Consider the following 15,305-nt stretch of genomic DNA (forward strand, 5'->3'; position numbering starts at 1 on the left):
CACTCTTGCCTCCCATCCTTCCCCCATAGCAGTCATGGTATATGAGTCTCAGAGAGTCACCTCTTTTGCAAGTTACGTGCAAGGAACATTGAAATGGGGACACAATATAAATCTCATCATTGGGCCACAGATGGAAGAAATCTGGGAATATTAAAGACAGTTTAGTCGTGCGTGGGGCGGGGGGGGGGGGAGGAATGAAGGACAGGGAAAGAAGAAATTTGCCATTGTGCCCGCAGTGTATCTTTTTCACCAGCTTCTTTTGGTTTCCTATGAAAAAGACACTCCTTCCTGATTTCACACTGGCCATCTCTGGACACAGTAAACGTATTAACTATAGTGTTCTCCAGGGGTGAAAGTAAGGCAGTATGGGCCGGTACAGCATATCGGTAAAAAGTGGCCACCGGCACTGACCCGTACAGCTGACTTTAAAGCACTGCCAAGGCAGCGCTTTAATGTTGCTGCCCCTTTTGGTTCCCCCACCATCGGTAGCCCTGGTGTTCTCCCACCTTTTAGTGAGATTTCTGGAGTTGGGGAAGGTGGGAGAGAATGGGGATTAGGGCAAGGCAAGGCCTTACGCAGCTTCTCTTTCCAGTCAGATAGTGGGAGCCATACACTGAATGGAAACATACAGACAAAAACCCCTGATTTGAATCCTGAGCTATGCTCATGCTGTTGACTCTTGGACTATATGCTCTGTACATGTCCAGAGAAGATCACTCTGGAACTTTTGAAAGAGATGCTGCCTGCTGATGTCATGACCGAGACAGAAAAGTAAATTGGCGAGTATTTTGCCATCTTGATTACATAAGCTTAGCGTAAGATACGATCAATGATAATCGCTTGCAGAAACTAGATGTTCTGCCCTGCCCCTATTTCCATGACAACCTCCCAGTCACTGAGGTGAAATTCCCATCTCATCCATCCCCTGCTCTGACATTTTTTCCAAACAACTATAGAATTGCTCACAATTTTTGGAATGTCAGTGTTCTGAATTTGGAAAAAATGGGGGTGGGGTAGGGGGGAATGTCACAGACTTCTGTGAGAGTGACATCATCGACTTCTAGGAGTAGTGATGCCTCACTGATCTACATACTGGTGTCCCATTAGCCTGGTGGAGGCCCCTGATCTGTGTCTCAAGGATGTCAAAGGCTCTCCCGCTGATAGAGCCGGTGATTCTTTAGGCCCTGTTGCAGTTCTCTGCAGGGATCTGGGAATGGACTGGAAGAGTCCAGGGGGCAGGAGAAGCCTCTGTGTCCTGTAAATGAGAGGATTTACTCTGGCAAGATGCTGAGGGACGGTACAAATGCATATGAGTTTAGGTGCAAATGGTGCTTTGACATCATTCACCCAGCAGCAGGCTGGCCTGGATTTTGCTCTCATCTTAGTCTTGGGAGTCGTGAGTGCTCTCGGATGAAGGAGTTGCACCAGGCCCCTGGTACTGGGCCATCACAGCAGCGAAATCCTCTTGGTACTCCAGACAGCCAGGAACAAACAGGTTTTCTGATGGTTTGCAGGCCACCTTATGCAGTGCAGGTACCCTCTGGGAGATGTGGGTTGTGCTGACAGATGGGAACTCTGCCACAGCACAGAACTTCTACATGGTCTGATGGCACAGACTCAGTCTTAATGCTTGTTCATTGTCCTCCTGTGCTCTCACCAGCTGCTTCTACTTCTTTTGATGTGTAATAGATGTTCAAATGGAGACAATCTCCTCCTGTGCCTCCTGGCAAACGCCACCCTGTATGACAACTACCTAAATTAGCCTGTGTGGCCGTCTTACGTCTTAGTTTTGAAAATAGGATGAAGGTGCCTGTGCCAATGGCTGTGTTATTTGCCTATATCCATTCTGCATCCTGAGTCTGGCCAGGCCCAGCCCTCTCTTTGAAAATCCCTTTCCCCCTGAGTAGGTGCCTGCATAGGGTTTGTGCAGATTTTTATCTTGGGGGCAGTGATGGTTTGGGGGACCCCTCTATGTACAGCTTATGAATTCTTTTTGATGTTATGAACTCTCAGTATGCTTATGCCTTACAGTTGTCTTTACTGTATTTTTGCATCATACTACTTGTGGCAAGGCAAGGGGGACTGGTGCCTGGGGGTCTCTCTCTGAATGGGATGGTTGTCAACGACAATCAACAGCTGAATAAGCCTTGTCCTATCAGAACAATGCCGTTGTTGCAACTTAGGTAAAACCAGCTCTCTCCAGCTTGTCTGCAGAGGAGAAGAGAATGGAAAAAACAAACAAAACACCAGGAGAAGGTACAAAGAACCACAGTGTTAGTGCTGGCTTTTAAAAATACAGAGATGGCAAAGGAAAGAGGGGGCATGCTTTCTGAACTAGAGGAAACAAAAAGGGAGCTTGGGGCAGGAGTGAGAGGAGACTCCAAGGTGGAGGAGTTAGGTCCAAGAGAGGGGACTGTAGAATCGGGACTCTGAAAGAACACTAACCAAATCCCAAAGAACACTTGAGTGCTGAGGAAACTGAGGTAAGGAATTGCATATAGGGTTTCTTATTTTGCATGGATTTGTGTATCCATTATACTGTTTAAAAGTGAAGAGTGTTTGGTTTAGAAATCTTTCTGCAAGGTCTTGCTATCAACTGTCCCTGAAGGGTTAAAGTAGAAAGCAGAGTACCCATGAGAGTGGAGCTCTGGAAAGGGTGAGCTTAAGCGCCTGCGCTGTCTTGTGGAGTTCAACCCTGGTCTTGGGGCTAGGATAGCTGGAATGTGATTGCCCACTTCAGAGAAGGGGTACCAGATACTCTGTGCCCAGTGACTGGAGCATACCCAGAACCAGGGGAGCTTAAAATTACACAGCTCCATCATGTGGGGACAAACACAGCAGCCTGTAAGCTTGTCCAGGGTTGTGACTGGGACTTATATTTGAGAGCAGTCTTAAGTTTTCTGTGGAAAGAGAAATGATAACCTTATGTCAGCTAACAAATGACGGATGATGGCAAAGTGACAGTGTTTAATCTCAGAGCCAGTGGAAATAATTTGGCATAATGTGAAGTAAATTTGGCAGAATTTATTCTCAAGAGAGTGAATGCTGAAGCAGCAAGAGCACTGTCTGTGGTCAGGATGGAGGGAGTCAGACTCTCTCTCTATTTGATGGGGTGACTCAGGCCCCAAAGGGATTCATGTGGGCCTGAGAGGTCAATTAATATGTCTGGCAGCACTTGTGAGAGAGAGCGAGAGCAAGCCAGGCATAATTGATAATGAAGGCCAGCTGGGGAGGGGTTGGGTAGTGATTGTAAAGCCAGGGAGTTTGCAGTAGAAAAGGGCTGCAGGGAGAGAGTCTGCAGTCACTGCTGGGGGACTACGAGATATAGGAAGTGGTCTAGGGAGGCAGCAAGGAGTCTGAGGGAGTAGCCCTTTGCTGCCACCTACCCGGTCCCTGGACTGGAGCCCAGAGTACAGGATGGGCCTGGGTTTCCCTACCAGTTACTGAGGAAAGTGGGGTGTAAGGAGCCCAGACAGGGAGCCTAAAGACAGATGGAAGACGTGCTGTAAGGTCACTGGACTATGGCCGGGTTGGACTCTCTCTTACCCCAGAAGTGGTGGATTAAATTGTGACCTTGCTGGGTGGCCAAGTTGCAGGAAGAGAGACCACCACAGTGATGGAGCAACTGATGGAAAGGGGTGGCCGCTGAGGCAAATGCTAATTCCCAGACTTGACCATGAGCAGGCGCTCCTGTGCTGAGTGAACTTCTTTACACTCTGCCATTCCCAGCATATCTGTTGTTAGGACCAAGGAAGCATTATGCTGAGACGCACAAGCCTTCTCGCCAGTTTACACCAAGCCCACAGGAAAGCACTGCTGAAACCCTAAATTAGGTTTGAGATATTGGTGGGATTTTCAAAAGGACTTAAGTGACTTAACAAGCACAGCTCACATTAACTTTCAATCAGACTTGTGCTCCTAAGTCACGTAAGGGCTTTTCAAAATCCCAATTTCCTTCAACAAATAAACAACGACAATGAAAGTTGCCTCCTCCTTTAGTTCTGAAAAAGCCCGTATTTTCAGTATGATCACGAATACTGTAGTCAAGATTTCAGTAGCTTGAGATGCCATCAGTAGCCTACAAAAGTCACATGGTCCGGTGAAATAACTTGTACTTACATTTGGGAAGATTTGATTTTTATCGTTAAACGTCAATAATTGCCGATCTCACCGTACACACGCAAACGGACAAAAAAAATATTCTGATGGATGATAAAAATGTACAGATCTGCAAAATAAGAAAAATGCTGTTGGGAACTTCTAAGAGTGTGCTTTAAGGATATTTACTTTGTGTTTTGACATGTGATGTTCACAATTTATGTTATAGTGGCTATAAAGCTTTAACTGTTTGAATCTGTGTCTACTGTCAGTAAATACTTGTGGCCTGACTCCCCATTTTCTGATGATTCCCCCCCCATGTTTTCTGCAACTAGGAAAATTTAAATAGAAAAAAAAATGCTTAAAAATAAACATCAATATTATCATAGAATATCCGGGTTGGAAGGGACATCAGGAGGTCATCTAGTCCAACCCTCTGCTCAAAGCAGGCCCAATCCCCAATTTTTGCCCCAGATCCCTAAGTGGCCCTCTCAAGGATTGAACTCACAACCCTAGGTTTAGCAGGTCAATGCTTAAACCACTGAGCTATCCCTCCCCCAAAGGCATAGACTTTTATGATCTTGGGGAATAGTTCAACACCTGACCAGGGACCTGAACCCTGGACGCTCAGATTAAAAGTCTGATGCTTTATCAACTGAGCTAGCCAGGCTCACCAACCGTGAGACCAGATCTGGCCCGGGCACTAAGACAGCAGCAAGGGCAACACATCAGTGCTTCCGTAGTTAGCAGGATTCGAACCTGCGTGGGGAGACCCCAATGGATTTCTAGTCCATCGCCTTAACCACTCGGCCACAACTACTTGATTAGTAGTGATAGTGATCTAAAACATTAGTCATCAAAAAATAAAAATTGAATTCCTACTTATATTCTGCATAAACTATTAAAAGACAGACCAATCGGAAATGTTCAAGAAATGGATAGATTAAACTTAGAAGAAATATTATCACTGAACTGGCTGCTTTTCATTTGGTATGAGCTGAAATGAAAGGAATTCTAAAGAGTCCATATACATCCCAAATCTCAGGGGAAAAAAACAACCCACAACACATTTTCCTTGTATTGTTACTGTCCTAGGAGAACTGCACTTGAGTGACTAAGTTAAAATAACACAAGCAAAAGATGATGATTCATACTGCTTTTCTTAACGGTTTCTGATGTACAGAAGCCAGTATCCCAGCGGCAGCTTTGAATAAATGAATGGGGAGGGGAATAAATGTATAGCAGGTATGTTAGGCATAATGTTCCCAGTTTGCAGCCTGTGTATGTGATTACCTAATATTACTTACCAGCTGTTTCCTGACATTAGTCATAGTTAGCGTGACCAGATGTCCCAATTTTATAGGGACAGTCCCGATTTTTGGGTCTTTTTCTTATATAGGCTCCTATTACCCCCCCACCCTCTGTCCTGATTTTTCACACTTGCTATCTGGTCACCCTAGCCATAGTGATCTAAAAACAACCACCCTTCCTTTGTTTATCTCAATAAACATTGTTCTTTTTGAAGAGGTAAGCTATTTAGAAACACAAGTATTTCTCAGCTCTTTTGTGTGCATGTTGTGACCATCTTGAATTGGACACAGATCTATCTATCTTTGTAGATAATAAGCATTGCAGAAAAATATATAAAACCAGGAACCACTCTATTTTATTATCTTTATATATGTGTACTGCAGTAGTGCCTGAAATGTGCTAGGCACTGTATTCTAAGTTCTATGGAATGCAAAAGAAAAATGTCGTAATATGTAACTCAAGTCCTTTCTTCCCCAGCTAAAGCAGGAGGTTTTATTGAGAGAATCTTTATCTGTTCATCTAGCATTGAAAGCATCTTTTACTATGCCAGCTGTAATTTTAGCTTTAAGCATCTTTACATTGCCATTGCTTATCAACTTTGTGGTGTACCTCAGTGAATCTCCTAGCATGGGCCTGAGTCTGGCATGCTTACTCATGATGAACAGTACCTTATTCCAAACGTACTCCCATTAAAATCAGTGGGACCACTGGCAAAGTAAGGCACTGCTCAATGTTGGCAGGGTATTAGAACATGGCCCATTTTGACTCTGAAATGGAAACAGGAGAGGGGCTGGTGAAATAAAGGCTAGGCAGCGACAGACCTAGGAACAGCACTCTGCACTCCATGGTTCTGAGTACTGTATTCCTTTCTGTAGGCCATGTGTTCTTTAGAGAAGCTCCTCCCTACCTCTTCCATGCAAGTTGCACCTATGTAACAGAGAATAGAATTCTACCCAGCCTGCATAAATCATAATTTGTCTCTGCTGGTCCTATGTACAGGTAACCTTCTCCCAGTGCTTAATTTGCAATGAAAGAGGTGCTGGGGCTCGAGCAATTAGGTGCCAGCACAAGCAATTATTTTATATTCATAACTGCTGCAGCAAGCCCAGAGATGCCAGGGCTATGAACTGCCAAGCCTGAAGGTGCCGGGACTCAGCCTCTTATATCTGTACTGTGGATTGATCAGAGTTGAGATCCACCGTGTGAATATGATGGCAGAACATACTCCTTTAGGAATGCTTCCTTGTCCACTGTCAAGAGGCGAGAAATGAGTGGTTCATGAGGGAATGTTGGTTCCTTGCAAACCATTGCACAAGGGAAGGAGAAGATTAGAGAAATAACTTTTGTGGACAGGAAACAGAATTTGGAAAATGCTGGGTGGAAAAAAAGCCAAAGGACCAGATATTGTTGGAGAAATCATCAAACTATATGTATAGAAATATGAATTTAATTGTGGTTACAAGTCTGTGGGATAGCAAAGAATAGTAAAGGCCAAAGAACAGGAAAAATGTAGCGGGTTAGTGAGCGAGCCAGAGAGAAAGAACCGGTTGGTGTCTAATCGAAGCATAGGAAGGACCCCTCATTAACATATAAAAAGTAGTGTACGTCCCCCTTTTTCAGCATACAGATAGTGCAGAGTCAAGATTTGTGTCTAGAGGGAAGAAAACATCTGTTTTCTTTGATCTTACCTCTACCTTTAAATGAATCATGTCTAAAACTGTATCTGTTTCATTGGCATTCCCTTTGCACTGGCACAGTAGGCAGACTGATAGGCAATATACAGGAGAAGCATTTTATCTTTAAGCTTATATTTCTTACATTTTGTAAAATTTGCATTCTTAATACTTGCCATTATATAACTTAACAGCCGAAGCTATTCTTCTTGGGAAACGATGTTTATGTTGCAGTTCTAGAATTATGGAGTGTGCAGTTTGTATGTGACAAAATTGCTTGCTTAAATAGAACAATGTGGTCAATACACAATCATCAGCCATGAAAACAATGAGGATATCAGAGTAAATTATGTACAATTGCTATTCCACTTCTTTTCCTTCACTTCAATTTTACTCTTTGCTGGAGCACAGGCCAGAGTTCTAGCTTTTCAGAATACATTACAGACTGAAACTCAGGGCATTGCATTTAAATACTGAATGTAGGTCTAATGAATGGCTACAAGTCACTATCAAAGAGAAATATTGCACATGGGACCAGATTAAGGTATTTAGGTCCCATTGAAACCACAGCCAGATACTTCTGATTTTCTAGAAACCAGAAAACTCTGATCTGGGAATCCTTTTACTAGCACTGTGTAAATTAATGACCCCTTCTCCTTAGTTTGTCTGATTTGAAGGAATCTTGCCTTCAGAGCAAATGTTAATATTTTTGGGTTATCAGCACAGAACACAATCCTCTCATTCTATAGGGCACTGCCCTTCTGCCACAAGCCAGCTGAATCAAACAAGGGAGTTACAAACTCTCGTATCAATGAGCACCACCTCTTTTCTTTTTCTCATGAACTGAGACAGAATCCCAATACGAGCAACTAGCTGATAGCTAACTATAACTTCCATATACTCACTAGTCATTAGGCCCTCATCACAGAGCATCCTCTAAGTCAGTGATGCGCAGATCTCCGTGGTTCAGGAGCCAAATTAGTGACCAGCATTACCCAAAAGAGCCACAGTAGTGTGACGTCATTATTTCATTTACTATATGTATATAATTATTCTCACAGAAAAATGACTGACCAAGTATTATTATTTTATCAACTGCAATTGGTTAATAACACAGTAAAAGCCTCCTGACTGGTTAATAACGTAGATTGGTTAATAATTAAATCACAGTGTTTTAATATCATGTGCTGCAAAGAGCCGCAGGAGACACATTAAAGAGCCACTGGTGGCTTGCAAGCCTCAGTCTGAGTATCACTGCTCTAAGTCCATAAAATACTCCATAGCGGATACTACATTATTTTTATGGGGCCTTCCCTAATAGATAAATGCTGGCATAACACTCATCTCTAGCCAGAATGTTACAGGTTTGGAGACCTAGCCCTGACAGCAAGCCATGTCCTTCTGGTCTTTTGTTGTTTGTCATCCAACTGAGCCTAATGGGAGTTTCCATCATCTGCGGCTCTCTGTATATAATATCCGTCTCCATTCTCCCATGAAATAAATTTGTTAGTCTCTGAAGTGCCACAAGGACTCCTCATTGTTTTTGCTGATACAGACTAACATGGCTACCACTCTGAAACCATTCTCCATTGAGTTTTGATTGGCTAAATGCTGGGCTGAGGACATGTGAAAACATGTATAACTGCTTGTCTTTATTGGCAGCTCCCACACTGGTGTCAAGCTAGTTCCATAACTACTAACACCCTTTCTTCTGCAATTGTTATAATGTAATACTAAGAGTTATTGTTTCATCTTCTAAAATATTTGTAATGGTTTCATAGTGACTCCAACCCGAAATCGGACAGCAAAATATTAAAGTGTTCACTTATGGAGTTAGGAAGAACAGATCCTTCCATTGTAGAAATCATTGAGTGAAATTCTGTGGCCTGTGTTATGCAGGTGGTCAGCCTAGATGATCACACCTGGCAAGAGAAACAGCAAAACCAGACACTGGTCTTTTTAATTTTGTTTAACAGCGTACAGAGAATTGGTCTGAGAAGAGTAATGGCACTTTACAAATAGAACATTTAAAAAGAGAGACAATAAAATTATGAGAGCACATTAATCACACAGAATCTCACCATCTGTTGACTCCATATATATATATCCCATCCCACTGCTCCATATGTTACAGGAAGATAAATACATATGATGGATAACAAGTAAAAAATAGCACACAAAAGGTCTAACACACACATAGTAAATAAACATATGGCATAATGACCCATTTAGCTATATCTGGAATGACCTCATGGAATACACATAACAGGAAAAGGAAGTGATCAACAAACAAACAAGCAAACAGATATGGCATTAGAAAAGCTGATCTAATTCCTTCAGTTGCTGAAAGCAAGAAAAGGTGCCAGGCATTTAGTAAGAGCCTAAATAGAACACTCAGCTAAAAAATGTAATAACCTCAAAAAGAAGACATTGCAAACCTAGAGAGCAAAGCCCAACTGCTCTGTCACTAGAAGGCCATTATAAGGCTGCACAGAATAGTTCTGTTTTTCTCTAACAAGTCAATATGTTTTGGATGTGGAGACAATTTTTTGTCAGCTAGAGTTTAGGCAATGGACTTGCACATCAAAGGAATCATGAACGAGTCAGAATCACTGAGCAAAATCCTGTCCTCTGGGGAAATGGGATAGGAGGGCATAGATAGAGCATCTCTGTCCTCTCAGACGCCTTCCTGTGCAGCACGAGGGCAGGCCTGCAGCCTACTGCTCAAGAGAGCAGTAGGCGGGGTGGGAGGGCTCTAGATATGATAAACGTATTATAGGGGATGAAGTTGTGGGTATTGGGCTAGATCTACTCACGGGTCTATGCCACCCTTCACTAGATTAAGACCCTTTTGGAAGGCCCCCCCTGAAGCAAACAATCCACTGCCTATGCAGGGCAAGCTCTGGCAGGGCAAAATCTGAAACCTTTGTTGCACTGGATAGTGGGGGAACCCTTGGGGCAGAGGGAGGTTGAGCTGCTCAGACAGTGGGTGGGGCTAGCTAGGGGAGCTGGTGTGCACAACGATTCAATGCTTCCCTTCAGCATCTCCTGCCTGCAGAGTTCCAGGTGGGAATGGATCTGCTTCTTCCAGGGGAAACACTAAGAGAGGGCATGGGGGAATTCCCACCCTCCCTCTCTGTGAAGGGTACGGGGGGACCTTGCTGGTGCAGGGGGATGTAATTCATTCTTGTAGGTTGCTAAACCATTAGCAGTAAATTGGGCCCAATGTCTAGCTATTTCCTTTACCTAGCACAGAATTTAGGGAACTTTTCTATCACATGCATTGTAAGACTTCACGTCCTTTCCCATGTAGCAATTGTGGCAGGTTTTATTCCCATTACCGTAGCTGGTTTGAATGTTCCCTGATCATTTTCAAATGTTCCATTTATGTCCCCTAGTGGCACAGTGCCGGAATGCCAAACAATTTGGTTTTATAATAGTCTATTTTACTTATAACAGACTGACATGTAGGTTATTTACTGTATATTTCTCAACCAGGCTTCTGCTGGCTCCCCCTGCTGTGCCTGCACCCTCTGAGGGAGGTTTGGAATTCAGCGCGGAGCTGGTGTTGCTTGAAGCGATATTAACGCCAGTAGACACTTTCACAGGGAAATCCTCTAGACTGGCATGGGATCAGGCTGTACAGAGCAGATACTAAACAGTTCCAAACCCTAGGTCAGACACATGCCTCCCAAATTGCCAGTCTCTAATGATCAGGTGTTTGCAGAAGAAGCTTCTGGAGATTTCAGGTGATGCAGAAAACATGGTGTGGAACTGCAGCACTTCCTTTTCAGTTGGCTTTGGGGGCTTTCCTCCCTTTTCCCCTCTTTTGCTGACCTTCACATCTTGCGGAAGAGAAGAGCACCTGGCCCTTGGTTACTGAAAAAATGCAGTTTCCATGGCAGCCATACAGATTATTTTGGAAGATGTTTCCTTTAGCTGGAATCTTTGATCCTCATTTCTTAATAAGTAGCTCTCAATTCGCATATATGTTCTGTTCATTCACCAATAAATCTACCAGGCCAATTCTGCCTTCATTACAGTTGATTTACCCTTCTTCTCTTGTGTGGTCACATTAAGTGCACCCCGGATGGTTACATATAGGCCTTAAGGAAAGTCTTTGCAAACTGCCAACACAGCATTCATGCATTAGGGTTGTAGGGTTATAACTGTGAGATTAGAATTTGGTCAAACAATTTTAGTCCCTAATCTATATATAAATAACCCCTGATCATTGCCACAGGTGACCACTGAGCTATGCAAGACAATATGGGTCTTCTGAGAAGAGCAACCATCCTGCTCAAATGGTAAAAGTCCATTATATATATATATATATATATATATATATATATAGGAATAAAAGATCATATAAATTGCCACAATGCACTAGGCATTCCTAGGGCAAACTGGGCTGGTTTTGAGAACGCTGATTTTTGAAAAATATTGATAGAATGCAAATTAGCCTCCTTGTCTTTTGATTTTCGGTTAGATTGAAATCCGTCCTTTTGTATGCTCCCAATTTGTATAGGGGACTTAGCTGAGGTGGAGGGATGCTATTCACCCTCCAATCCTGGCTTTGGAGTTGGAACCCCCTGGATGCCAGTTTTGGGGCACTGAGACTATGTAAATGAGGGTTTTGCATTCCCCTCCTCTGGCCCGCTCCATGCTGATACAGCGGTGCGGTTGAGACCCTCCCATGGCATGTAGGAGATGCAGAGTGTCTGCTCCATCTGCCCTTTCTTGTAACTGTCGATCTGAACTTAAGTAATGTGTTCTCCCTTATGTGGGCCCCTAATCAATAGGGAGAGACCTAGACTACAGTATCCCGTAGTTTTGTGATGAAAGGCATGAGGTTCTTGACAGGCTGCCTTTTTTTTTTCTTGACAGTCTGTTTTGCTTTCCTGCAGTTTTGCAGTCCTGGAGTACTCTGAGCATTGCCAAAGGTCGGTTTGTTATTTCTGTTGTCAGAGCTGTGTTATATTTTCAGTCAGGTGAAATTTACAGGCACACCTTTCTCTGTGACAGGAACAGCAAGCTAAAAGGATTTTGTAAGCAGTGACTTCCTTGGGCAGTGCCTGAGGTTTTTTATTTGTTGGCTTGAGATAATAGGTAAAAGAACTGATCAGCACCTTCATTCTGCTCTCACAGAGGGACCTTTTAAGGAGATTCCACATTCTATGGATAACCCTTTCTCCTTCACTTGTTCCCTTTCCAGTCTCATCTGGAAGTGGTGGTGCTGAAATGCCATCAGAAATGTTTTTCTGGATTCTTTCTCACCCAGCTGAAGACATGAAGTGCTAGAAATCTTTGTGAGAAATCCTGTCATGAAATTTAGAGCTGTGTTTGGAGTTGTTTTCTCAGCTGCATGTTCTTGCTGGGAGAGAGAGAGGGGCGGTTACTGAGGAGTATAACATTGCATTTGTTTGCTGCTGAGCTGGTTGAGTAACCTAAAAGGGGCAGAGAGCTCAAACATCAACTATTAAGAGAGGAATAGCTGCTGAAGGGACGAGGAGCAGGCAGTGAAAAATCATAGCATGTTATGTCCCTTTCCCCCTGGAAGACAGGGCTTTCTGTTGGTTAAATGAGGTTCTGCTCTGATTTATTTTTTGTACTCAATCAGTATAAATTATTAGGCTGCATCACTGGGGTTTTCTCTATTTGAAAGCCAAAAGGCAAACCGTGACCTTCCCGTCTTGCTCCACTCCAGTCCCAAGTAGGCCACGATTATGCCTCTATTTTTCTTTTAGGATAGAATAGGTGGGTGCATTTCTGTCTTAAAAAAACAGTTATGTATTCCCATATACTCTTAGTTCGTCATTAGCCCGATTATCAGAGGTGTTGAATACCCACAATTTTAACTGAAGTCAATGGGACTTATGGGTGCTCTGAAAATCATGCCACATATGTACGTGTTTATACAGCAAACCTAGATATTTATTACATCCTCTCTTTAGTTGCTTTTCCTCCTGTACCTCATCTTCCAGCCCACATGGCATGTAAATTGCACCAGCAGTGTTCCCAACTCTTGTGATTTTATCACTAATCTTGCAATATTTGATGTTTTTCTTAAAGCTGTTGGATTCATGTGATTGAGTCTCAGCTTTCATATCACTCATCAGTTTAGGTGTACCTTTTAATTTAGTCCATAGTACTCAATAAATTGCCCAAAGTTGGCCTAGTCAGGTAAATTACTCCATTAGCAATAGAAACCAAATAACGAGGCGTTCTATCCCCTCATCCTATAATGCATCACTTAATATAGTTTGCCAGCTAATCAAATCTCAGAATTATGTTTTGATTTATTTGATAGTAAATTAGGTTATGTGGTGGTTAAAACAGCTAAGAATATGTTAAGAAGTTAGAGCTATCAGGTTATATTTATAATTCAATATTTTTCCTCTAAGACCCTTGAAGGGAGTTGTTAAAAAGAGATACTGCAGAGAAATCTAGAAGTCTTGGAAAAGATTATTAAATTTTGTACTATCAGGTTATTGAGCTAATCAGAGCAATTAGATTTTTGCAATAAGCTTTATTGTTGGAAAAAAATTAGGAGCATTTTTGAAGATTGCTAAAGCATTTTTCAAATGACTTTTAAATTCTTTTCTCTGCATTCTATTCAAAAATCTGCTGCTCTCTGGCATGCAGTGAAAATCACTTTTCTACAAAAGAGAAGGAAAGGGTTGTGTATAAAGTATGGAGAAGGAGAGACTACTTGTCATAGCCTTAAAAAAACAAACAAACCTGTGTGTTCCCAGATGATGTTAGAGCTCCACAAATCCACAGGGAAAATGACTGAAGCTTAAATCAGAGTTCACATTTGTTGGTACAACTGCTTCCATCCATTTCCCCACTAAGCTCAGACTGTTTGCAGATGGGAAGCTGTTTGTTTTTTCAATTATGATGATGTGAAAGCTTTTCTTATGACACAAGTGAATAATGAGAGAGCGGTTGAATGACGAATGTTTTGATGGATCTGAGAACAATCTTATGGCAGATGAGCTCTCTTTGACTGTGAGCAGTCATTTCTAATATGTGGTGGTGGCTTATTTTATATCAGTTTGGAAGCATCTAATAGTCAGCTTGTATTTTTTTTCCTTTCTCTTTGATTATTTTCTTGGAATACTCGGATGCTGTTTTCTTGTGTTTCTGGAAGTGGCCCAAAGAGATCTGAGGACATTTTCAAGACAGATTTTAATTTATATTGTACTTTTTTCCTCTTTGGGCTAGACTGAGCCCTGCGTTGGTGCGGTGTGGAGCTGCACTACCCAAGGGGATCACAGGAGGCATTCTGCTCTTGAGAGGCAGAGTGTCTCAAAGAGCTTAGCATAAGATGCTGTATCCCTTGAAGGGGTATTCATATTCCCCTCTTGTGCTGCCAGTCAGCAGAGCTGGCTGGCATGTGTGTAAAGGAAGGGGGATGGGGGCAGAACCATGGTTGTGACTACTCCCTGCCCATAGGCTCCTGGGGGGGCATCTCCATTGCAGCCCTTCACTCCCCTAAGTGGAGCAGCTGGAAGTTTGTGAGGCCCTTTCATAGGCCATTTGAGGAGTTGAGGTTCTTCCTCATAAAAGCCAGCCAGTATCTAACTCTCTATGAATGTCTTTGTTATCCTTTGCCATTTCAGCCAGTAAGATTTACTGACCATTGAAGTGTGAAGATTATAAAAGAGACTCATTGCCTAGTGCAGGCTGCCATGGCATGACAAAAGCCGTTCCTCCCCACAAATCTCCCTTGACAGAGATAGTGAGAGTGACAAGATGGAGGAGGCTGATGCCAGCAGTGACTGCAACCTTCTGCCTGGTGGGGAGAGTGACACAACATTACTCCCCAAACCCACACAGCACAGGCAAGTGTAACCCCCACTGCAGAAAAAAGGCAAAATACTTAGTCAAATGTTCAACTCCTGGCCAGAAAAAACTTCTGGTATGGCTGAACCTAGGAGTGGAGCTCCAGCATGAGGCTGTTTCCTTTCCACCACGCTGCAGAGGACATCTTGAAATGGCTGAGATCGAGCCTCAGTTTTTGCAGACACAAATTCTGGGCTAGATTCTAGCCCATAGATTTTATCTATGCATCCATGCAGGGGAGTAAAGGAGAAAAACACCCTGTTATTCCCCAACACTGGCTACCCAGAGCTTTGGTCTCAAGTGTACTGGAGTATCAGGTAGACAGGTGGAATGGCTGGGAATGGTCAGACCCAAGGATCCATCCTGCAGCGTGTA

The 15,305-nt window shown here is 43.0% G+C and overlaps 2 non-coding genes across 2 annotated transcripts; both read right to left on the reverse strand.

Moving 5' to 3' along the window:
* Positions 1-4,695: 4,695 nt before the first annotated feature.
* On the reverse strand, positions 4,696-4,768 carry TRNAK-UUU (transfer RNA lysine (anticodon UUU)). The gene has a single exon. It is a non-coding gene; the product is annotated as a tRNA-Lys (tRNA).
* Positions 4,769-4,836: 68 nt separating this feature from the next.
* Positions 4,837-4,918, reverse strand: TRNAS-AGA (transfer RNA serine (anticodon AGA)). The gene has a single exon. It is a non-coding gene; the product is annotated as a tRNA-Ser (tRNA).
* Between the last annotated feature and the right edge of the window lie 10,387 nt (positions 4,919-15,305).

Source organism: Lepidochelys kempii, chromosome 2 (genome assembly GCF_965140265.1).
Source record: "Lepidochelys kempii isolate rLepKem1 chromosome 2, rLepKem1.hap2, whole genome shotgun sequence".
In the NCBI taxonomy this organism is placed as follows: domain Eukaryota; kingdom Metazoa; phylum Chordata; order Testudines; family Cheloniidae; genus Lepidochelys; species Lepidochelys kempii.